We start from the raw sequence: 27131 nt of genomic DNA on the forward strand, positions 1-27131 counted from the left end.
CCGGTGTTTTCTGGTTGTTTTCCGGTGTTTTTCGGCGTATTCAGGTGTTTTCCGGTAAATAGTATTGCCGAAACAGACCCAGCCTACATATAAATCTAATTGAATCAATTATGTACATATTTTACACAGATATATCCTTTTTACATATATTCATTTAATTATATAATCATAAACAAATGTACAGTAATACGGGATATGCAAATTGTTCAGTGATGGAGTAAAATAATACTGTTATATACCAAATGATAAAAAGGATTATAAAGTATGCAAATGCACTATAAATCTTTTGAATCGTTTAGTCGTAGTAACAATTTCTACAATTTCAAAATTGTTTATGTTGCGACTTTGCGCATTTGATACACCGTAAAATAGAAGTATGATATATCCTAAGAAGTACTCACGGTATTTGAATGTTCGAACAAATTATTACTAATCATATCCTCAACATGGATTTTCGTTTGATCTCAAATATCAAAATATTTAAAAAATATTTAAAACAATGAAAAAGTTGTATGCTTTGAAAATGGTTATGTTTTAACTTTTTAATAAAGTTGCGGGAAAACGGAATTCGAAAATCGGCTCCCGCCTTGCTCTACTTATTTACGAGGGCTATATCAGCTGAATTGAGATAAAATAATATTTTGTATCAATAATTGTTATAGCTAATGTCATTCAGTTTATACGCTATAAATTGTATCGCAAAAGGGAGATAATTTAAATAAAAATTGCGGAAAACGGAATTGAAAATCGGCATCCGCCTTGCTCTGCTAATACTTTTATCAATAACTATTTTAGCTAAGGTCATTATGTATCATGTGCCGTTAATTCTGTTAATTCGCCAAAGGTAGATAATTTAGATAAATAATTATGGCTTAATGGGCAGTTTCTGCGAAATAGACAAAGTGGAAACAGAACATAATATTAATTCGATCAAAAAACAGTAGTGTTTCACACTAATAAATTGCCGCAAAACAAACGGGTGAATTCACTGAATATTTCTAACGGAATGCTCCCGATCTGTAGATCCCTGTCTACTCTCTACGCGATATGCAAGTCTCCCATTTTACACAGACACAGTCGTAATGTTTATGTTGTTATATTAAATAGATTTTTATTTTATTTTCGAATGAATGATCAGCTTGCCATTAAAATTGCCATTAGGCATCAATGCTCCGGACTTTGCTGTAATTGCGGATTAATAATACGTCTTCACAAAATAAAAACAATCATTGTCTCTGCAGCATCCATAATTGGTTTTGTTAAGTTATCAGGCAAATCATTGTGGGTTGGAGAGAAAGCCCTGTTCCTTCACGCCCCGACTATTGTATTATATCTGTACACGTAGGTCTGGGTTTTGATTTAGAACGGATTGTACGTGGGCGTGATTACAAAAACAGAGAGAGAGAAAAAAGGGGTTTAACTTCCTCTCGACAAAAACCAGGTCATTTCGGGACAAACATCTGGTTAAATTTTATTTCCATGATTCGCCTGCGTGTAGGGGTCTTTAGCAGTGGGAGGAAACCAGAGGACCCGGAGAAAACCCACGAAGTTGGAGAGGCGACCCTACTCCTTGTCACGTACAACCGGGGATTCGAAACCACGCCAGTTGACTCGTGCTAACATTCAGCCATCCAACCCCCCTACAAAAACAGACGAAGCGTGTGCAAGTCTGAAAGATGTCTAATTCCCGTCATTAATAATAACCGTGGGGTTGGATGACCGAATTGTCATCACGTGCGCGATGTATCATAAGGTCTGCCATTGATTCAACTGGCGTGGCTTCGAATCCCCGGTTGTACGTGACAAGGAGTAGGGTCCTCCAGTTTCGCCCCACTACTAAACTACGCGCAAGCGAATTATTGAAATAGAACTGAACCACGTGTTAATCCCGAAATGACCTAATTTGTGTCGAGTGGACGTTAAGTCCTCCTATCTCTCATTTCTCTCTCCATCTCACTCCCTCTCTCTCTCATATTAATAATTACCAACTATTGCTCAACAAACGGCAAAAACATATACCGGAAAACACTAAATACCGGAAAACACACTAAATACCGGAAAACACCCTAAATAGGTAACCCAGAGCCTTGTCCTCTGTTTGCGGGGAGTTAGGGTTAGGTTTAAGAATTTGTGGGTGTTTTCCGGCAGTTTTCCGGGTGTTTTTCGGTGTTTTCCGGTATATAGTATAGCCCCTCAACAAACATACCAAAATAATTCAAGGAAAATAAACTGGCGGTTTACTAAACAAAATCAAGGAAATAAAATGTTAAAATCAATTGAAGCTCTTCCCAATAAGGCGACCATAAAAATGCATACTCAACCATGGCGACTTCGAATGCAATTATAGACTGGCTGAGTTCAAGATCTTGGATCGGAAACCGAATCCCCTTGATTGCCATTAGAGCCGGTGTTCTTAAATATATTTTGTTCGGCTTCGTTATTTTATAGATGTTCTGGACACGTTTACAACCCCGCGAATATTTATCAGACGTCCTTATCTGGCGTCTGATTACAGTTCCCAATTTCCGTCGAGTACAGAAACTAGTCATTTACATAAGATCAACGATTCTTCAGAGTCGTCGAGGACAATCCGAAATGACAGGAAATTAAAGAGCGCCAGACTCTTACTTTAGAGCTCATTTGATTGTCTATATAGCGGACAACTTCCACCCGCTGTAATTATATCAGTCTTGTTTTATATCGTCCATGAACATATGAAAATACTGGTTATATTAATTATAAGCCGTCGCAATTATTATGATTATCCCTTATGGTAGTGGGGTGTGGTGGACTGCACGAGGTTAGACCATCAATAACCATACAGGTCACAGTTCTATGGAATACAATTACTGCTTTTAACTGAGCGACGTTTCGACTAGGCTTCTCTAGTCATTATCAAGCTATGATAAAAAATGAAAATATGACAGGACAATATATACATGTACACAACAATGCTTAGTTAATGCTGACAAACCAGAGATCTCCCTTAATTACGTGTACCTATAGGTAATCTAATTTAATTAAGGAATATAAAGTTAAACGCTAATAAGAACATTCAATAATAACAATTGACCTAAAAATTGACTAATTGATTAATGGATAAGTTGTTGTGGAGTCTACACAATGATTAGTGGATTTTAATAATGACAAACGTTGAAAGAAAATGAAATTTGATGAAATGTTATCAACGACCCCTTTCACTGAAATAAACACAAATGATAAATGAATAGATTGTTGTGGAGTATTTACAACGATTTGATGAGGTTTTGATAATGACAACATCCCAAGAAGATGAGATTTGATTGGTATTATGACAAAAAATAATTGATATTCTTGCATAGTGGTTTTACGTTGGACCATTGGACTATGTGGCGAGGGTTGGCGTTCAACCCGCTTGAGACTTCCCTATCAACAATCAACAGCATACTCTTGTTGAAACAATGCATCAATTCAACATATTTCCCCTGGGGTGACGATTTTTACGAACAGACCAATGGATTACCCATGGGAAGCCCCCTCTCCCCTTTGATCTCAGAAATATTTTTAACTGATTTAGAAGAGAAGGCGCTTCAAACGTCCACCGTAACCCCAACATGCTTCTTTAGGCAAGTGGATGATACCTTTGTTATTATCAAACAACAAGATGATCCAGAAACACTGTTACAACACCTCAACAGGCAACACCCACGTATAAAATTCACAATGGAAACCGAAAATGATAATCAACTACCCTTCCTCGATGTTTGTGTATCTAAAACCAACAACTCGATCCGTACCGGTGTCTACAGGAAACCAACCCACACCCACAAATACATTCACTTCAAATCTAATCACCCGAATAGCGTCAAATCGGCCACAATTTCAACTCTGGTAAACCGTGCGAAAAAGATATGTGATCCTGAGAGCCTCTCCAAGGAAATTGATCATCTCAAACATGTCTTCTCAAATTTCAACGGCTATCCGGAGAAGTTTGTGATAAATAAAATAAAACCAAGTACAAACAATCCAAACCATAAGACAGAATTCGAAGTCCTAAAAAACGTTCTAGGCAAAATAGTGTATTCAAGCAAAATGTGACAAACACCATCAACAAGACCCTGTCGGCGAGTGCAGCTAAATCCAAAACACCGACTGCCCCCGTCAGAATCTTCCTTCCTTTCAACGGCAAAGTCTCCTACCAAATCAAACGGCTACTAATGCATCAACCAGAAATAGATGTAACTTTCACAAAAAGCAACAGTACTAAAGATTTATTAAGAGCCAATGGTAAACAAAATCCTACACAACTGTCACAACCACCACAACCAAAGGGATGCGTTTATCAAATAGTATGCAATGGTGGGATTACATACATCGGGGAGACAAAGCGACCATTAAATAAAAGGATAGATAACCACAAGTCGAAAGCAGCAACCAACAACTCAGCTGTAGCTGAACATTTGAACTCCAACCCTCGCCACAGAGTCCAATGGTGCAACGTAAAACCACTATGCAAGAATATAAGAAACAAGAGAGCGCGCCGATTACATGAAGCCATTCAAATACGACGACACAAACCAACGATGAACAGAGATCAAGGATTGTTCCTCCCCAGGGCGTATGATACTCTTATCACATAATCAAAGGCTAAGCATAATTATTTTTATTTTAATCATATTTAATACTTATCAATATTCCAGTAACAATTTTAAGTTTTTAATAACCATTATAATTTGCAAACATGATAATTAATAATTCCCAACTATTTTTGCTTTACAGGCCTGCTGTTATTGTAATTTAATGCACTCAATAGTTCTAATCCTGCCTTTCTTCATCACTATAGCATCCACTGAAAGTACCACTCAATATTTTAAATTGTCAGCCTAAAGGGGACTATTGATCATTTGTGCAGTCATTGTTCTAAGGGTTTTTCGTATATCAGTAGAATCACTCGCATCAACATGCACATATCAATTATTTTTTGTCATAATACCAATCAAATCTCATCGTCTTGGGATGTTGTCATTATTAAAACCTCAACAAATCGTTGTAAATACTCCACAACAATCTATTTATTTATCATTTGTGTTTATTTCAGTGAAAGGGGTCGTTGATAACATTTCATCAAATTCCATTTTCTGTCAACGTTTGTCATTATTAAAACCCACTAATCATTGTGTATACTCCACAACAACTTATCCATTAATCAATTAGTCAATTTTTAGGTCAATTGGTATTATTGAATGTTCTTATTAGCGTTTAACTTTACAATCCTTAATTAAATTAGATTACCTTTAGGTACACGTGATAATGACTAGAGAAGCCTAGTCGAAACGTCGCTCAGTTAAAAGCAGTAATTGCATTCCATAGAATTGTGACCTGTATACTCTAGTTATTATTGTTCGATTTATATTGCGCTTCATTACACGTGAAGTGTTTCTAAGCGCATATCACAAACATATACTTCAAACACACAGAAACAATCAAAATCAGGAGAACATAATTAAACACAATTAAACACAGCTGCCTGTTAGGCGCTATTATTCAAAGGTTTATATCCAACAAATCAACCGGCTAAACTCTATATTGAACTCAGTCGAGGTTTTACCTGATGAACACCTACACCAAGTAGAGTTCAAAAATAAAACACGAAGTTTAAAAGAATCAACTTCATTAACAAAAATTAAACAATCAAAAACTAAACAGATAAACCAAATTCAAACGAAACAAATAAAACAAAGAAAATGAAAAGAGCAGTTCATTACCATTCTACATTAACAAAATAAAGGAAAACAACTTGTGAAATTTTTTTCAAAAAATAAGAGCAAAGTAACACTAATGTTAATACTTTTTTAACGAACTCAATAATAAACATTAAGAGTGTCTAATGAATCGAATCTAATACATTGACTAATGACTGAAGAAAATGGAGCATACATTAGCTTACGTCAAACAGTATAGGTTCAAATTAATTTTATAAATTAATGACAACAAGTTAGGGGATACATCCAGGGCTGTCGGTAATTTTTCACAGTAATTAGCAGCACTGCTAATCAAAAGTTCAATTTTGCCAAATTCAATTACTAAATGCCATTGAAACAGTTCATCAATAACCACACATTAATTACTGTTTAAGCCCAGACAACAAATATTTCTTCATTCAGATAAAACAGCAACTAATCAATCCTACTTTTAATTACAGTGGTATCTTTATATAATTATGTGTGCTAACAAAAGTTTAACTAAAAATGGGTTCACCATGGACACTCCTCAAACGCAAAGTGATATCGGGTATTCTTGCCTTTTTTTAAAAATCTTGGTTGTTTATTAGACACAAACATCCTTAAGACCATATCGTCTCATGATGGAACAAAGGTTGTTCAGTGAGTAAGGCACTAGCTAACTAAATGGAGATCCTAAGTTCGACCCCGATGTTGATCGAAAAAGTTCCCGGAGCAATTCCAGAGTGGGTTCTTGTCAGTGGTGCAGAACGTAGGGCCTGACAGGGAACATCATCTAATCGTTCGGGCGGGGCGAAAAATGTACACGAACACAACATAGTCGAATGGCAGTCAAATTGAAATGGACAATTAATTGCGTTATGGAAGCTAGTGAATGTGTAAAAACACTCTAAAATGTGGTATTCCTGCTGACATAAGCTATACATACCAACATTGTTGAATTTAAAGGATGCCTCGTTCGACCGGACGAGATGGGAAGAAGGCACGTGTAAAACATTGCTATATCTAGTTATAGCTGTGTTAATAGCAGGATATTTTAAAACACGACAAACTTTTCCTCTAAATTCCCTTGCACGTGATCATCTCATAATCATTGCAGTAAAAGCTGATATGATATGAACTCGCTCATTTGGGAGAACAATGGCATGGAAATACCATTTTCGGTTCGAAGATTGGGGCTAATATAATAAAAAAAATATATAAAAGGGGTATTTACATGAAACCAGCCTCTGGCCACGAGATGAAATAGGTGCTAACATGTGCTAATACGTGTAGGGGCTAACTGGTCAGGTCTACGGATTTTTAAAAAAACAAAAACAAAGAAAAACAATCAAAGAACCCGTTGTTTTAATCAAGTTAATGGCCACGATAAACAAAAATCTCTCAATAGACAGATAAGTATGCCATCATATTTATATATCTTACCAAAGTTTCACACATTTTTAATCACTAACTAAACGGTCGTGCTGTATTTTTAAAAATAATATTATCTATTTAAAATACCCATAAAGGAAAATTGTCATTAGAATGGTTCACGCACGCAAGCTCCCGACGATAGAACCAAAACTATTAAGCACACACCTCATTTCTTTGTTTATTTTATATGACGTTTAAGTAGAATTAAAATAGTAAACATATTATTTGAATTAAATCCTATGTATGAAATCAATATTTAATCGTATAAAGCTTGTCTCATTACTTCTACGTTAGAATTTAGCAGCTGTTAGTCTGATTTTTTTTTCATGAATAATAAACAACCTAACTACTTGTGACAATAATGGTCATTGAACTATCACTATATATATATATATATATATTCGAAATAAAGATGTTTTAGGAAAAAAAAACTAGGTTTTTGCGAGTACTTTCCGCTTTATTAAGCTTCTTCAGGCAAATTTTACCAATTCCAACAATTGATGTGACGTAATAACGTCATGGTTACAACAATGAACTATAATTGCTATAATAAGCACGATAAGATAATATTGCATACATTATGTATCATTAACAAAATTATTAATTAAACATTTATATTTTACACAACTACAATGTTAATATAACAAAAATCAACACCTTGAATTAAGCAATGGTTTGAATTTTTCAATAAAATATGATTCCTTTGCTTCTAATAGATCGTTGTTTTTGCTGTTTAATTGATATAACGGAAAGACATTAAAATTGCATTTGCCACTAACATCGAGGTGTCGGCTCAGGGGTATCATCCTGTATAGCGGATTAAGAATATGTTGTCGATGGAGGTTCATTCTTAATCTAAGCATATTTATGGTCATTTCGATATATCTACCCTTACAGCCCGGACAAATTATTACATATATAATGTAATCGGATTTACAAGACATTGGTTGTTTTACATGAAATGTAAAATTGTCCGTGATATTTATGGATGAACCTTCAATTATGATTGAACACGTTTTACATTTGGATTCATTACACTTATTAACTGTGGGTATGATTTTAGTTGATTCGAATTTTGATGAGATTAGTAATTTAGCCAGGCTTTGAGGTTGCTTTAAACTATTTATTATTTTTGCCTTATTTAATATATCATCCATAATCGGGCTATTTTTAAGAATATGGAGATTATTATTAATTATAGATTTACCATCTTCTTGTGATGGGTTGAAAGTAGTTACTAAAGCAACTTCTTCGTGACTCTTTGTTTCACAAATCGTTTTTGGACACCTTAATTTGCTCTGATCTAAACTTAAAGCTTTTCGGATGGCATCATCTACTAGCTTTGCCGGTAGTGTTGCTTTTTTAGAAAACCTTTAAGCTCATTAAGGCGTATTTGTTTGATATCCGATTGTGAAACTATGGTGCACACGCGTCTAGCTAAATTATACGGAATATTACGTTTGATATGAGAAGGATGGCATGAATTAAAATTGAGATACTGATGTGTGTCTGTCGGTTTATAATACATATCAGTTTCAATTTGACCATTCGGTAAAAGGTTCACCGTGACATCGAGAAAGTTTAGTTTTACTTTACTAGATTCAACAGTGAATTTAATATCGACATCTAGGCTATTCAAGAGATCGTGGAGTTTGGTGATCGCTGTATCTTCTATATTAAGGACGCACCAACAATCATCCAGAAATCGTTTCCACGATTGCTTAATCATGTCGCTAAAAGTTTTATCGAAGGTTGTGGGTATTTTCTCATACCAAATTTCTTCGAGGTAACCTAATGTTAATGTTGCGTATGTCGGACCAACTTTTGTACCCATAGCAACTCCTTTAATTTGTGAGAAATAATGGGTATCGAAGAAAAATATGTTATTTGAAATTACTAAATTTAGAGCGCCAATTATAAATCGTTTAGAAAAACGATCTGGGATACTATCGGGGTATGTATCTATCCAATATTCGATAGCTTTTATTCCCAGATCTTTACTGATGTTATTATATAGATTTACTACATCAAAGCTTATTAATGTACTACCAGGTTCTACCTGCTTAGGTAAATGATGAAGGAAATCTATATCATCGCGGAGAAAGCTTTTGACTTTAGAACATAGTGGTTTCAGAATGATATCAATGAAGTTGCTAAGTCTTTGGGTACTACTATTTGGTCCGCCTACTATTGGCCTGAACGTTAGGTCACATGGACATTTTATATTTACAACTTCATGATTAGTTCGTCTTACAGCATCTTGAATTAGCCTACTTTTGTGTACTTTCGGCAATCCATAAAAGTATGCAATGCTTGGATCGAAGTTCATAAGATATTCTTGTTCCTCCTTTAACAGCATTCCGGTGTAGCAAGACACAAATGTTCTCATATTCACTATGACGTTGTTGTTTTCTTTGATGGTTGATGGCGCATAATATTCCGTGTTTTGGAGCATTTTGAATATATTTTCTTGATAGAATGACTTATCCATAACGACTATAGCTCCTCCTTTATCTGCTTGTTTGATAATTATGTTTTGATTATTTCTCAGATTATTGAGAGCTTTCAATTCACCTTTATTTAGATTTTTAATGGTAGGTTTTGATTGAATTTTATGAGTGGCTATAGTTGTTATAAATTTATCTAACTGTACATCTTTTCCTGATTTTGGTGTAAAAGTAGATTTGTTTCGAGCCAGGCTTTCGGGTTCTGGGGTTCGAGAATCATCCTCTCTGTAGAAATGATGTCGGAGGCGCAGTTTTCTACAAAATTGTGTTAGTTCAGACTGGAGTAAGCAGCTATCATTTGAAGGTGTTGGGGTGAATTTTAGTCCCTTATCAAATAATAGAATATCATTCCTACAGAGTTCAATGCCACTGGTATTTATTACTATTGGATTTATTGTTTTGGGTTCCTTTTCCATCGGCCCCGATTTCTGGACTGGCCCCTGCCTAAAAAACGGTTTTCTTCGTTTGATTGGATAGGTTTGTTGGAAGTTTCTGATTCAATTTTCCGATTTTGTCTTCTAGGTGGGACTTGGTGCCATATTGGGGTGTTGGTTTGGGCCGACGAATCTCTACGAGTCTGAGTTTGGTTAGATCTATTAATATCGTTAAGCTCTCTCGGGTTACTTTGTCTAGATTTGGACGGTTGGGGTTTTCGTTTCGGTCCTTTTGGTTGTGCCTGTTTTGGCCAATCAGCACTTTCACCGTCGGATGAATCGATATCACTCTCCCTCCCGTTCTCTAGTTTGAATATTTCATCTCCATACTTGGAGTGATAGTTATCTAACCATTCATGATCCTTTTCCCACTCTCTTAGAACTTTCGCGTCGCATTCTTTACATTCCCGTTTCCATTCGAGCTCCAATTCTTCGAGAGTCTCTCCATCTAGGGCCTTTTCTAGAAATAACTGCATTATAGCATTATCTGTATTGGCACATCTATTCTGGAAACATTCAGCGTTTAATTCCATGCTTCCAATTTGTGCTGTGAATTTGTGTACAGCTAATTTTGTCCTTATGCCAATCATTTCTTTAGATTGCCCTGGAACAGATTTCAAGCGGAATCTGATAGGAAGCAAAGGTTTTTCGCGGCTGCACCACTCCTTGTAAATTGCTGCTCTTGTACTGTTGTTATGATATCTCGTGATGGCAAAATAAAACTACATTTTTATGCTAACGTTTTCACCGCGATAGCGGCTCTTCGGGCATTTATTATTTATTAAACAATTGTATAATAAATGCCTGAAGAGCCGCTATCGCGGTGAAAACGTTAGCATAAAAATGTAGTTTTATTTTGCCATCTTTAATTTCAATTATATATTACCAAAGAGGAGCTTTAATTAACTATTCTACTATATATATACGTGTATATATATATATATATATATATATATATATATATATATATATATATATATTGGATATATATATATATATTTTGGATATATATATATATATATATATATATATATTTTGGATATATATATATATTTTGGATATTTATATAATAATTTATTTTGGAGATATTAATATATATATAAATATATATATCCAAAATTATTGGCACAACCGCAAAGCTGCACTACTTTGTTTCATGGTAAATGGGGAAAAGATAAAAAAAAAAAGGTATGCCGATGCCGACACAAACTGATTTCACCACTGGTTTAATAACATTTTAATATTTTAAAGTACTTTTCGTCCGTCTTGGGGCTATTCATAAATAATGTCATTGTATGAAGATGGACAATATAGTATATTTATACATATACATGTATTTACATAGTAACACTGTGGTTTTAATTGGCTATAGTTACCATTGTCTATGGTTACATAGTATATCGTTAACTAATAGAAAACATGTACACGCGTGTGTTAAAGGGCGATTCCCGAATTTCATAGAGCCTAAGATATAACATTCCGTGTACGTATGAAATTTAAACGCCAAAATATAGAGGAATTGTGTATTTACCTTGTCTGAAAAGTTCAGTTCAAAATATTGAGTCGTTTGGACGTGAACGTCAAAATCGCTTATCCGGACACTAGCATTTTATTTTTATGACGTTTTTTCGTTGGCCACTTGATAATCGCGACTATTCTATAAACATTGTTAACTTAATTGAATAGAGAGTTTTGATTTACTCACCCTGTTGGCGGTAAGCTATAATTTGAGAAAGGAAATCTGATTGGATGTTTATTTTTACACAGCCAATCGCTATAGTTTACCGGAACATCGGCCTATAATGTGATTCACTCGGGTCAAACTGAAAGTTGGGAGTTTGTTGTTTCGTTCAATTCATCATGGATAACCCTCGAAAGTGTCAAAGAGAACGAACCGTTACAGATACTGCACAGAAAAGAAGAAAGAAATAGTACATGCGAGATTACACAGCACCGAAAAAGACGAATGTGTGTATTTATGCGGAGAAGTAGCGAGATGGAAATTGGAATGATTTCAACAAAGCGAACTTCACGAAGACGTTGCCAATCTGAAGTAATAAAAACTTTCAAACCGGTAAGATATTTTATTGGAGGAATCATCTGTAAATAGTGTAAATTTGTAGTATTATCGTTTGGAATCATCAATTTTTATTTGAGATATATGTACTCACAGATTTAATTTTTACAATTTATTTATTTTCCTTTTTAGTAATATTACATCTATAGTTTCATTCTGTTAGTTTTTGTTGACTCTGTTCGATAGAAAACAAAATAAAAGGGCCAAGATTATTTTCAATTTATTATTCTGTGTGAGTTGCCTTCCCATTTATTTCTATGCTTATGTACTGAACTACAGGCCTACCAGTACATGATGTAAACTAGGATTAGGAAAAAATAAACATCAAATACAAAGACTTCTTTATTTTACAGGCACACAGGAAATATATTGAGTCATTCCATGCCAGTAAGTTCCAGGTAATTACAACCAATACAGACCTGCAATTGTAGTTCAAACTAGGCCTTGTAGTTATGATGATTTGTTATGATTTTCAAGTTCGGCTGGATGGCCGAATGGTTAAGGATCAGAAATGAAATGGGCGTTTAACATCCTACTGATGAAGTCCGGCATATGCCATACAGTGTGCTATTAGGGAAATTTTGCCTGAGCAGCAGCACTATGGCCTAGTCCAGTTGTGTGATTGCACTAAAAACCTATGCATAAGCGAATTATTGAAATAAAATTGACCCATGTATTTTAAGTCCTAGTTAGACCTAGTTTGTGTTGAGTGGACATTAAACCCTCTTTTTTCACATTCCTTCTTTAAAAAACACTCTTTTAAATTTAATGAATGAGGTTCCACACCAACAATAATAATTTATTTGACATTATTTTGCAGTCCACTGGTTTACCATGCAAAATGTTTGTTGGTAACAGTTGATTTTAATTTGCATACAAATCGAGAACCACTAAAAGGAGCTGACAGAAACATTAGGTTAGTTTTCCCCTTACTTATGTAATAACATTCAACAATATCTAATAAATGACCCGTCCCACAGTCATGTAAGAAACTAATTGGTCAATTTTAACCATGGATCAAATTTGTTTATAAAATTTGAGAAAACGTCAAAATTTTGGGTCTCATCTCGATACAATCAAACTGTGATTTTGGAGCTGGCTCACGAACCTTGGGGTCCAAGAAAGTTTTTCTACATTATCAATCCTGGTTTTCTAAGATCAGCAATAAAAGATGGGGGGGGGGGGTATAGCATTAGCAGCATGATACAGTTCTCTTGACAATTGAAATTTCGCAGTTCGGACAATTTCCCTCATATAACACTGCATGACATATGCCCATTTCCATTAACCTTTTTAATTTATTTATTTTTCAGATATAAAAAAAATACTAAAAAAGATCGGCAACGTTGTCATCGGTACCTTTAATCTGGGGCAGTCATATCCAGACCCAGCTGATCCAACGAGAATACAAAGATCCCTTGCTCCCACAAGTCCACCGACTCTAGAATATATTGTGAAGAGACAGACCACAAAATTTTAAGAATATTACAGAATATAATATAGTCTGACCAAAATTAAATACACAATATAAAACAGGAATATGTTTAATAGCATCAATGTTTATTAAACATGCATTATGCAAGAAGTAAATGTGCTTATTGCGGGTCTTTCTTTAGGTCTGAAATGTTAAATAAACTACATGTATTAATTAGACATTTATAATAATCAACTCTTGATGTCATCTAAGTTGTCCGATTTTCATTGGATTTGAATCTGATCTGCTGTTAACTGTCTGTTGATTAAACGCAACAATGGATAATCAAGACTTTGTTTATTATCGTGACAGCAGTAACAACAATGACAATCGAGGCTACAGTCATTTTTAAACTAAGGGTTTCTCGGCTTATAGCACTGTAACATTGATATCGTTGACTAAGCAACAAATAACTGTTATAAATGAAAATATACGACACTAATAGATCAAAGTCATCAGTTTATATACATAATGTGTATTATTTAGTTTAAAATGTTAGTAATCCGGCAGTAGTCATTAGGTCGGTGTTTTGTCACTAAGGTGTTAAAACTGTGATTATTGAATGATATACACCACTATTGGTTAGGTTTGTGTATTCAATAGTGATGGGTGTTATAAATAGTCACATTTTTTCCAGCTAGTTACACACTTGCTAATTAATGACAACTGTATAATGTCTAACCACTTTATATACATACTAAACATTAGTTTAGAATACTGACCACTTATATGATTTAATGACCAAGGGTTTCGATTTAGTTTGGTTAGACGGGCTGTTCTTTAAGTTGGGACGTATCGGTATAACGGGCATAATGTTTCGGTGCATCAAAAGCTTTCTGGGTGATAGAAGGATACAGGTGAATGGTGGCAGATTTCTGAGTGCCAAGCAAACATTAGAAAATGGCACGCCTCAGGGGTCGGTCATCAGTCCCACCCTCTTCAATATCATGATCAATGACATACAGAAATCGTCCTACCTCGATGCCAGAACTTTGTGAACTGCAAAAGAACATGCAAAAGGCCGTAGACAAATTCATGACATGGGCAAACGACTGGGGATTTAAAGTCTCAGAGAAGAAAACGGTCGGTATGCTCGTGAGCAGGGATAGTGGGATAAGCAGAATGACTCTGTGTATGAACGGGAAAACCATCGAGTTTAAAGACCAAACCAAGTTCCTTGGCGTAATCTTTGATCGAAGGCTGACCTGGAAACCGCACATAGACTTGACTGTAGATAGATGCTCCAAAATCCTAAACTTAATGAGAAAAATAACGGGTAGCACGTGGGGTGCCAATAGAGTTACATTAATGATGGTGTATCGTGCTCTAATACGCTCTGTATCAGACTACGGCTCTTTGGCCTTCATGAACTGCGCGCCAAAACTCTTAAGTAAGCTTGACACCATCCAATACAAAGCTCTGTGCATTGCGACTGGCTTGGGACTAGGAGAGAGGCATTACTACGGGAAGCCGGGGAGTTGCCCCTATCCCTAAGAAGAAAAGGACTAGCGACAAGGTATTGGGCAAAGATCTCGCAACTGGGCGAAAGATCCCCTACTTTTGTCAGTCTACAAAAGACAAGATATGTGAGAGATCCTAGAAAGAAAAGCTTCGGCCAGGGTATCAGGGAAACAATCAAGGAACTGCGACTGGGGGAGCTCGTGATAAATGAAGACGACCCCCCAGCAATCGCCCCTTGGACGCTCCCTATACCGCCGGTCAATCTAGATCTACTACAGAAAACCGACAAGAAAAACAACCCCACTGATGCACGTGCTTTCTCTCTAGAACACCTGGAAGACAACTGGCCGTCTGATGACAGGGACCATGTGTACACGGATGGCTCACGCAACTCTGAAAGGGGCACAAGCTCGTTTGGAAAACGGGGAACAGGGAATAAGCAGGAAACTGCCCAATAACTGTTCGGTGTACACTGCAGAGCTTGTGGCCATTCGTGACGCTATATCATGGATCTCCCATCAAAAGACTAGTAAGTTCGTCATTCCAAGCGATTCTCTGAGCAGTCTGATTTCAATCAAAAATGACAACTCGGACTCAAGACCAGAAGTCATTTTGGAAATCAGGCAGCTGTACCAGAGGGTCCTAGAGAAGGGAAGCAAATTAGAGCTCGTGTGGATTCCATCACATGTCAACATTAAAGGAAACGAGGAGGCAGATCGACTCGCCAACGAAGGTCTCAGCACCACTCCGCACCATAGACTACAGCACCACGGAAATCTACAGTATGGTTAAAAGGCAGGTCAATTCATTCTGGGAATTAAAACTCGCTGAACTTGACACATACAGATTCCGACTGGATGATAAAATTTACACGAAGACAGCGACCAATCACCCTAGAAGAGATATATGCAGACTTATATCGAGAGAGAGAGAGAGAAATGGGGTTTAACGTCCACTCGACACAAACTAGGTCATTTCGGGACTAATATATGGTTTAATTTTATTTCAATAATTCGCTTGCGCGTAGGGGTCTTTAGCAGTGGGAGGAAACCGGAGGACCCGGAGAAAACCCACGGGGTGACTTATATCGAAACTAAGGGTGAAAGAGCGGCTGCGAGACTACAAACACCAAGTCATCGTCTGTGAGTGCGGAGAAGAATGTACCACCAACCATGTCCTGGTAGACTGCGAGGTATACACGGAGGAGAGAAGGGAACTAGTGAGAATGATGGAGACTAACAACATATCACTCAACACTAAGAACTTACTCTTCCCGAGACCAGATCTGAAACTGCAAATCTTCGAACAAATCCACGCCCTAATGGACACAGTTGAACTAAGTAGAATAGTGAAGTAGGGGGGAGGGGCACGGTTAGACGGGCTCGGCATCTAAACACTAAACTACATAGGGGATTTATACCAAACTGGCAGGATAGTGGAGTAAGGGAGAGTCACGATCAGACGGACTCAGCATCTAAACACTATTCCGGCAAAAAATAGACATCAAACCTACAGAGTGGGATAGGGGAGTAAGGGGAGGTCACGATATGACGGGCCTGGCACCTAAACACAAATCCCACAAAGATGACATCTGCCAAACTAGCAGGATAGTGGAGTAAAGGGAGATACGGTCAGACGGACACGGGACCTAAACACTATTCCGCAAAAGAAACAGATACCAAACCCATACAGTGGGATTGTGGAGTAAGGGGAGGTCACGATAAGACGGGCCTGGCACCTAAACACTAATCCCACAACGAAGACATCTACCAATCCAGAAGCAAAAGAAAACATCTACCAAACGATATGTTTTTTACTAAATAAAGGGAAGAACTTCCCACAAAACCCAATCCATGGCCTAAGGCCGAAAATGGAAAGATTGCAAAATCATATTCTAAAAACAGGAAGCAGCTTCGGCTCTCCTATTTCTTGTCTGCGATATCACTTATGTGGAAGAAGACGTTGAACATTAGGATACTACTACAACAATTGTCATTACTAAAAGGCCTAGCTTCATTAGTCAACGTTATCAGCTTACACGTGTAGTGAAGCAATTTAACTGAAATTCTCAGCATATTCCATTTACATCATCTAGTTATAACTATTATAGTGAGAACTGCTAGCTCTTTATCTAATCTTCCATAATGTATCTTTAACTAATAGAAAAGAATGTTTTGTTTGATAATATGGGTAGGTCTTTTGAACAGTGCTCCTTCATTCATGGTTGTGTCCATTTGTCAGGATACCTCCTCTTTACTTTGCAGACTATACAGTTTGATGTAACTTATGTGATTATCTCTTCCAAGTCGACCGTGCCTCCAAAACCGACATCATGGCGAAACCTTTTCTGTTCGTCGTCATCTGGCACCCTAACAAAATGTCATCTCTTGTTTGTAATGCGATCTAAACCCCCCATAATACTGATCAATTTCCTGAAAGTAAAATGTTAAAATATGTAAAAATGTATTATAGTTTTTTTGTTTGTTTTTTTTAATTTTGTAAACAGTGTTTGTCTTGAATGTAAATATTAAGAGTCTCTGAGTAAACATTTGTTGATGTGATAATTATTTGGTTGTCATCAAATCACAAGTAAGCATAAAGAAATAGTGAAATCACAGATATTCCAACTATAAAAGTTAACACTGCATGAAGTTTTAGATTGTATACTTGATATCTACTTACCGGTCTTAAGAGATAAGCAATTTTTAGGCAAAAGTCTATAACATAGATTTTTTGTCGCTGGTGGTGTAGACGTGACTTATGTGTCTCTAGCTGCAATAGTCAAACTGTCGCAAATTTCAAGCCTGGTTAAATTGTGTCTCTATTATGACGGCGGGACATTTTACCCAATACTACCCAATACCACCTCAATATCGCCACATACTACCCAATATTACAACATAATGATGTAAAATGTGCATATCAGTTGAATTTATTCAAAAATAATTAGTTATAGCGCGGGAATTGTACTTTAAATGCGATTACCGATCTCTGGCTGTTTCATTTGCCTCCCTATATCAACCAAAACAAACAAAAACTAACCCAATACTACCAAATACTACCACATACTACCCAATATTATCAATTAACAACCTAATATTGTCAAATAGCAGCACATTAGTATAATTACTGCAAGAATATTCTATAATTTGCAGAAAAATGAAATGTTTGCGCAGTTATCTCCCTTTACAACCGATAAAGAGATTTAATATTGCTATTCAGATTAATCATCTTCTTTTGCGTTGCAGTTGGTTTTCAAGTCGACGAAACTAAAATAAGAAAAACGAGTATTTTGTTGTGTATATTTTAATCATTATATGTAATTAACTACTGTAGTATTATATAAGATGGCCAGCGGTCTATAAATAACAATTTCAACCCCTCCATGGGTATTGTTAGGAGGCACGGCCTTTAACACAAAAAAAACTGCATATGTTTATATTTTTTCATGTCAATTATTGAGTCATTGCATATTTACTTTCATTTTAAAATGAACGAAATTGCACATGTTTATTGCAAATGTGTAATGCTCTACTCGTATATACATTCCACCTGACTTATCAATTAATCAACGGAAATAAGATTGTTGATTGGCTAATCAAGTTTTGTTGCGCTTGATCATCAAAGAAACCGACAGAGCTGTAAGTGTTTAAGCAAATTAGTGAAAGTAAGGCTTTTTATCTTATTTTCAGGACGCAAATCACAGTGTTGACAAACCGAGAAGGGTCGCAGAAAGAGAGGTGCTAATTAACAAAGAGAGGCGTGTCGATTTATCCCCTACAATAGTACCAATAAAAATTCCTTGTTGACGAAGTAGCTGACAAATTATTGAGGCAGTATACCAAAGAAATCAATGTCAATGCAGTAAAATCTACGGGCGATGGGGATTGTCTCTTCAATGCAGTCTCAACGCTGCTCTTTCAGTAGAATTGAGATATCGCACTTGTTTGGAGATGGTTCTGAACCAAGCAAACATAGAAAATCATGTCTATCGGTCAAGTTTTTTCCTGTTGTCCCCGGATTACACAGAAACATCATTGGCCTGTGCTACAATTGGCCGTTTTTCCAGTGTTTGGACAATTGTAGCACTGGCTAACATAATTCAAATGCCAATTCAAATGATTTATCCAGCCGTCAATGGATGTAAAGACTTGGCGTTTGTCAAATTTAACACTTTGATAGTACCAGAAATACAACTGCGACATAGACGGCTCCCAATCATGTGGTCAAATACGCAACCCCCACGCCAGGCAAAACATGGACACCTAACCATTTTGTCCCACTATTGCCCTGTGCAATGATTTTAGATGATGGAAGCCCGTCTTTTCAAATGACCCGGAAATAAGAATGTAGTTTCACATTCTATTCCAACAGCAGTCTTGATGACGCAGACGCAGGATTTCTATTTGCCCCTTATACATCATCTCCATATGTTAAAGGGCCTATCCCGATTTGAACAGAGTCTCAAAAATAAAAGTCCGGGTACGTATGAAATTTAAGAGCCAAAATATAGAGGAATGGTGTATTTGCCTTGTCTCAAAATTTCAGCTCAAAATATTGAGTCGTTGGGACGTGAACGTCAAAACTGCTTATCCGGACACGTAACCCTTTTCAGATTTCGGGTCAATTTTGTCATTGGGTGATCTCATGCTTTTGAATACGGTGGATCCTTTAGATAGGGTTCCACTGGGAACGAAGGATAATGTATACCTTGTTGTCAACCATCTGAGTACTAATAAAACAAGATTGGATTTTCCGGATGATTGTGGGGTATGGAATTCTGGTGCAGGCACAACCAACAACCAGTCATACGCATGGTCAGAGGAAAGGAGCAAAATACTTAAGTGTCAGTCCACGAGAAAACCATGCAGAAATCGGGAAGGTGAGGGGTCGGCCGATTCCATTCATATTGACAGGGTTTGGTCAAGCCCATGAGACTACTCGATAGCCAAAACCGCCGATCTCAGAAATTGACCTTAGCTGAGATACGGCAAACAGGTGTTTTTTGGGGCTTTTTGCTCATTTTTCGTCAATTTTAGGCAATGTTAGCTGCTGTTTTTCAGGTTGTAAATGAGTACTTATGAAACAAATGATGATTCGATATATTAGGCTAGGTAGTAATGTTTCAAAAATATGAAAAAAGAAAAATCTATCTTTTGGTTATTCCTGAAGGGTATAAATCGAACCCTATAAAGTACCCAACTTTATGCCCCGATATCTCCACTGCCGCGGGGTCCCATGAATTCTTTTTGTGGTTGTTAGTAAATGGGTACAAGGTCTCTCGATTAAAAAAATAAAATTTCATATATCTTCATACGCATGCGCGATAACATTGTCTAAGTTTTGACAATTTTGATATTGGATCATCTGATATTGATATGTTCTAATCAATATAGAGACAAAATATGGATGCTAAACGACTCGATACCATCGGCAATTGACAGACAAGCATTTCGAACACGCTCAGGCAGTCGTAGAACCCGCTCTGTCAAAACTATCAGTTCTGGTATCCAGCCATCCAAGATGGCGGCTGCTGTATGTGGTTTTTCGCAGTTTTCTACTTCAAAATGCGGCGTTTTGACTGTGTATTCTAAAGAGACTGAGCATGTTTTATTGAAAGAGTGTACTAAAGACACCAGACAGAGGGTATCTATCATTGACAGCAGTGGATTTATTATGCGGACGCTAAATACTAAGAGTGATTACTGGTGATATCTGAGGGAGCGTTTCATTGATATTTACTATTTGTCAATGACAGTAACATCGTCCTGCTCATATTTACTATTTTTCAATGATAGTAACATCGTCCCGCTGATATTTACTATGTTTCAATGATAGTATCACCGTTATACTTATATTTACTATTTGTCAATGATTATAACACCGTCATGATGATATTTACTATTTTTCAATGACACCGTCCCGCTGATATTTACTATTTTTCAATGATAGTAACATCGTCCCGCTGATATTTACTATTTTTCAATGATAGTAACATCGTCCCGCTGATATTTACTATTTTTCAATGATAGTAACACCTTCCTGATGATATTTACTATTTTTCAATGATAGTAACATCGTCCCGCTGATATTTACTACATATTTGTCAATAATAGCAACACCGTTCTACTGATATTTACTATTTGTCAATGATAGTAACACCTTCCTGATGATATTTACTATTTTTCAATGATAGTAACATCGTCCCGCTGATATTTACTATTTCTCAATGATTATAACACCGTCCTGCTCATATTTACTATTTGTCAATGATAGTAACATCGTCCCGCTGATATTTACTATTTGAGAATGAGAGTAACACCGTTCTACTGATATTTACAATTTTTCAATGATTATAACACCGTCCTGCTTATATTTACTATTTGTCAATGATAGTAACATCGTCCCGCTGATATTTACTATTTGTCAATGATAGTAACACTGTTCTACTGATATTTACTATTTTTCAATGATAGTAACACCGTCCTGATGATATTTACTATTTGTCAATGATAGTAACACCGTCCTGATGATATTTACTATTTGTCAATGATAGTAACACCGTCCTGATGATATTTACTATTTGTCAATGATAGTAACACCGTTCTACTGATATTTACTATTTGTCAATGATTATAACGCCGTCCTGGTGATATTTACTATTTTTCAATGATAGTAACATCGTCCCGCTGATATTTACTATTTGTCCATGATAGTAACACCGTCCTGATGATATTTACTATTTGTCAATGACAGTAACATCGTTCCGCTGATATTTACTACATATTTGTCAATGATAGTAACACCGTTCTACTGATATTTACTATTTGTCAATGATTATAACACCGTCCTGATGATATTTACTATTTTTCAATGACACCGTCCTGCTCACATTTCCTATTTTTCAATGATAGTAACATCGTCCCGCTGATATTTACTATTTTGCAATGATAGTAACATCGTCCCGTTGATATTTACTATCGTCCTGCTGATATTTACTATTTGTCAATGATAGTAACATCGTCCCGCTGATATTTACTATTTGTCAATGATTATAACACCGTTCTGCTGATATTTACTATTTGTCAATGATTATAACACCGTCTTGATGATATTTACTATTTGTCAATGATTATAACACCGTCCTGATGATATTTAATATTTGTCCATGATAGTAACACCGTCCTGATGATATTTACTATTTGTCAATGACAGTAACATCGTTCCGCTGATATTTACTACATATTTGTCAATGATAGTAACACCGTTCTACTGATATTTACTATTTGTCAATGATTATAACACCGTCCTGATGATATTTACTATTTTTCAATGACACCGTCCTGCTCACATTTCCTATTTTTCAATGATAGTAACATCGTCCCGCTGATATTTACTATTTTGCAATGATAGTAACATCGTCCCGTTGATATTTACTATCGTCCTGCTGATATTTACTATTTGTCAATGATAGTAACATCGTCCCGCTGATATTTACTATTTGTCAATGATTATAACACCGTTCTGCTGATATTTACTATTTGTCAATGATTATAACACCGTCTTGATGATATTTACTATTTGTCAATGATTATAACACCGTCCTGATGATATTTAATATTTGTCAGTGATAGTAACACCGTCCTACTGATAGATCCTGATATATATTGAGGAGATTAGATTCATGAGGTATTTCCACTATTTTATCCTTCTGATATTTTGTAAAAATTTATGAATGTAAATTTTGTATGATATTTTGCGAGCGTTCATGAATGTAAATTTTGTATAATACTGTATTTGATATTTTGTAAGGAAAGGATTCATTGAATGTCTCTGATATGTTATGAAAAATTATGAACGTAGTTTTTGTATTACATTTGATATTTTGTGAGGGTTCATGAATGTAATTAGATGTGATATTTTGTAAGGATTAGTATTCCCTCCCGAAAGTAAATTTTGTATATATTTGATATTTTGTGAGGATTAAGGATTGACTCACGAGGTCAATAACGGGCATTGCCCAATTTAGTATTTAATCTGCGATTGTATATTCTTACCTCAGAGAGCAATCTGCGCGTTCTGCTTTACATACAAGTTAAAAAAAATGTTACGAGTTTGAGCAACATGTATAAAACTACTCTACTACTAGTACCAATTGTTGATGTTCGATATTCTGATATATCGTACACCTAATATATTATATTGCTACATTAAGCCAATTGAAAAAAAAAAGTTTTTGTTTATTTTTGGGGCTTTTTGTGAAGATGATGATCACCGTACTTTAAGAGTGTAGGACTACTACTTGTAGGTAGGGTATAGTCTAAATATAGATGATTAACTCGTTGGTCGCAGGTAGAGGTAAAGATAACATCGGTCCTGAAAATTGAAAAAAAAGAAAAAATCTTGCCTTTTTAGTCGTGCTGACCTGGAACTTTTTAGAGTGTAGAATTTATTTTCCAATCTTGAGGATTTAGACCTGCATTTTACTATTCAATGACTACTGTGACCTATGACAGTTTTCTCAACTGCAGCTTATAATGAGATCTGTACATATCAAGAGATTTAAGACTGAAATAATGCGAATTTTAGCAAATTTTCACTTCCAGTTGCAGTAAGAGTTGTCATATCAACATTATGTTGCGAAAACATAGCAGCTGTGAAGGCATCTGTATTATACTACATTTGTTTGAATATCAGTTTGATAATATTGGGGATAAAGCTTCGTAAAATTGTCGAATTTATCTGATTTTTGTCAAAATTACCCACTATTTTTGAGAGTGTAGTTATAGACATATATGAAATTTTATTTTTTTTAATTAAGAGACCTTATACCCAGTTACTAACAACCACAAAAAGAATTCATGGGACCCCGCGGCAGTGGAGATATCGCGGCTTAAAGTTAGGGTACTTTATAAGGTTTGATTTATACACTTCAGGAATAACCAAATGGCACCCTTGAGTGGAAAGATAGATTTTTCCTTCTTCATTTTTTTGAAACATTACTACCTAGCCTAATATATCGAATAATCATTAGTTTCATAAGTTCTCATTTACAACCTGAAAAACAACAGCTAACAGTGCCTAAAATTGACGAAAAAATGAGAAAAAAGCCCCCAAAACACCTGCATGCCGTATCTCGGCTAGGGTCAATTTCTGAGATCGGCGGTTTTGGCTATCGAGTAGTCTCATGGGCATGACCAAACCCTATGAATATGAATGGAATCGGCTGACCCCTCACCTTCCCGATTCTGCATGATTTTGCATGGTTTTCTCGTGGACAAGCACTTAAGATCATTTTTGGCGATGACGGAATAGTCTTCATTCAAAATGACCTCGAGTATGATTTTCGTGCGGACAATTTAAAACCATATCGTCGAAAATCAAAACAAATTAATCAGTATTGGGAAAGGTATTTGTATAAAAAAAAATACGCAATTTTGTTTATGAACCTCTTTGCAATAATACAATTTCTGGCCTTTGGACAAATAATAATGCAGATTCAATGAACAACAGACTTAAACAGGTTGCCGAATGGAAACAACACAAACTTCCAGACTTAGTAGACAGACTTTCAAAAGTGTCAAAAATTCAACATTTAGATTTACGTCGTGCATTGCATGGTACAGGCAATTTTAAATTAACCGAATCATGCAAATCTTTTTATTTGGATCCTGATTGCTGGGAAGAAGAGTCAAATGCTCAAAAAGAGAAACATTTTCAGAAATTTTTCAAAAACAAGAAAAAACTTTAAATTTTCGAATAACGAGTTTGTTCAGACTTCAGGTGTAAACTTTGCTTGTCCAAAGCCTAAACAAACATGTGACAAAAAATCCGGCCAAAGAAAACGTCAAAAAGCGGAAAGAACAAGTACTTCGAATATCACATGATAGATCCAACAGCCAAAATATATTTAGCGTTGACAACAAAGTATACATTTCCACATTCCCTTTTTTTACATTTTATATATGATATCATTTTAAAGATAATAAAATTAACTGCCAAACGACTCGTTACCTCGTCGGGTAGCGCATTCGTGCGTAGAACGTTTGGCAGTTAATTTTACGAATTGTTTATATTTAATAAATAGTGTTTTTAAAGGGTAATAAAATTAACTGCCAAACGACTCGTTACCCCGTCGGGTAGCACATTCGTGCGTAGAACGTTTGGCAGTTAATTTTACGAATTGTTTATATTTAATAAATATTGTTTTTAAAGGGTAATAAAATTAACTGCCAAACGACTCGTTACCCCGTCGGGTAGCGCATTCGTGGGTAGAACGTTTGGCGGTTAATTTTACGAATTGTTTATATTTAATAAATACTGTTTTTAAAAGGTAGTAAAATTAACTATGTTAATTATGTTATTCATATAGGCTATGCATTAAATCTTTGTTAATTTCATAAACTTTTTATTAAACTTATGTTAATATTTTCCCATTCTTACATGTGTGTATATGTATTGATTAAATTATGCCTTTAAAATGTAATATTGTATAATATGGCCTCATGTTAATTGAATGAAAACAATAACTATAGCGGGGACATCTGTGATAACTTTCTGTTATTGCCACCGCCTGACGATACCTATGGAGGGGTTGAAATAGTTATTTATAGACTGAAGGCCATCTTATATAATAATACAGTAGTTAAACTTTTTTATTAAACTTATGTTAATATTTTCCCATTCTTACATGTGTGTATATGTATTGATTAAATTATGCCTTTAAAATGTAATATTGTATAATATGGCCTCATGTTAATTGAATCAAAACAATAACTATAGCGGGGACATCTGTGATAACTTTCTGTTATTGCCACCGCCTGACGATACCTATGGAGGGGTTGAAATAGTTATTTATAGACTGAAGGCCATCTTATATAATAATACAGTAGTTAACTATATATAATGATTAAAATATACACAACAAAATACCCGTTTTTCTTATTTTAACTTCGTCCTCTTGGAAACCCACTGCAAAGCAAAAGAAGATGATAAATCTGAATAGCAATTTATCGGTAGCTGTGCAAACATTTCATTTTTCTGCAAATTATCGAATATTCGTTACAGTAATTATACTAATGTGCTGCTATTTGAAAATATTAGGTTGCTAACTGATAATATTGGGTAGTATGTGGTAGTATTTGGTAGAATTGGGTTAGTTTTGCAAATGGAACAGTCAGAGATCGGTAATCGCAGTTAAAGTACAATTCCCGCGCTATAACTAATTATTTTTGAAAAAATTCAATTGATATGCACATTTTACATCATTATGTAGGAGTATTAGGTACTATGTGGTTATAATAATTGTAGTGGTATTGGGTAGTATTGGGTAAATCGTCCCATCCCTATTATGACAACCAGCAATTCCATTCTTGTTTTGTCATCCAGCTGTGATTTTAACATCTGTAAATATTAAATGTAATCTTGATGTAATGAAATATTTTTTTTTTTTGTAATTATATAATAAATAAGCTCACATGACAGCCAAATAATTGAAAAGATTTTCTTTTTATACATATTTGCATGCCATAAAAAATGTAAATGATATGACTTGTCAGTTATCTTTTTGTCTTCATTGGCACTCTAAACAAAATCATTCTGGGCTTGTAACAGGATCTACACTACCCTTCATCTACAATAAGCATAATACAGCATAAAGGTTGTAGTAAAGAAATTACTGTTATTTATACCTTCAATCCATCAATTCTCTGTGATCTCAACCTTGCCACCCTTTTTTCTGTGGTGTCTGTGACATCTCTTTGATGCCTTGAGACAACACATCTGTGCACAGTTTTCCTACGTTTTGATGGAGAGTGTTTGTGTTTGTAAATGTGTCAGTCGTAGCTTTTTCTGATGTTCGCAAATCCGGCAAACTTTTAATATTACCAGAACTTGATAGTGGTGTAGGAATAGTGGAGGGTGAATCACTTGATGTGTCACCTACTTGGCATAAAAAGCATAAAATATCAATAGATTTTCCCACTCTTACTGTCTCTACATAGCTTTTTCTAGACCATTCTGAAGAAAACAAAACATTCAAAA

At 35.5% G+C, this 27131-nt stretch overlaps 1 protein-coding gene and 1 long non-coding RNA gene across 3 annotated transcripts in view; both read right to left on the reverse strand.

Moving 5' to 3' along the window:
- The window catches only part of LOC126807736 (delta and Notch-like epidermal growth factor-related receptor), a 385935-nt gene that overhangs the window by 202436 nt on the left and 156368 nt on the right, over positions 1–27131 (reverse strand). The gene's annotated exons all lie outside the window — the stretch shown is intronic.
- Positions 13683–17983, reverse strand: LOC130013071 (uncharacterized). The gene is made up of 2 exons (XR_008788374.1): positions 17772–17983; positions 13683–17521 (listed from the first exon to the last, which is right to left on the reverse strand). It is a non-coding gene; the product is annotated as an uncharacterized LOC130013071 (long non-coding RNA).

Source organism: Patella vulgata, chromosome 1 (assembly GCF_932274485.2).
Source record: "Patella vulgata chromosome 1, xgPatVulg1.2, whole genome shotgun sequence".
In the NCBI taxonomy this organism is placed as follows: Eukaryota; Metazoa; Mollusca; class Gastropoda; family Patellidae; genus Patella; species Patella vulgata.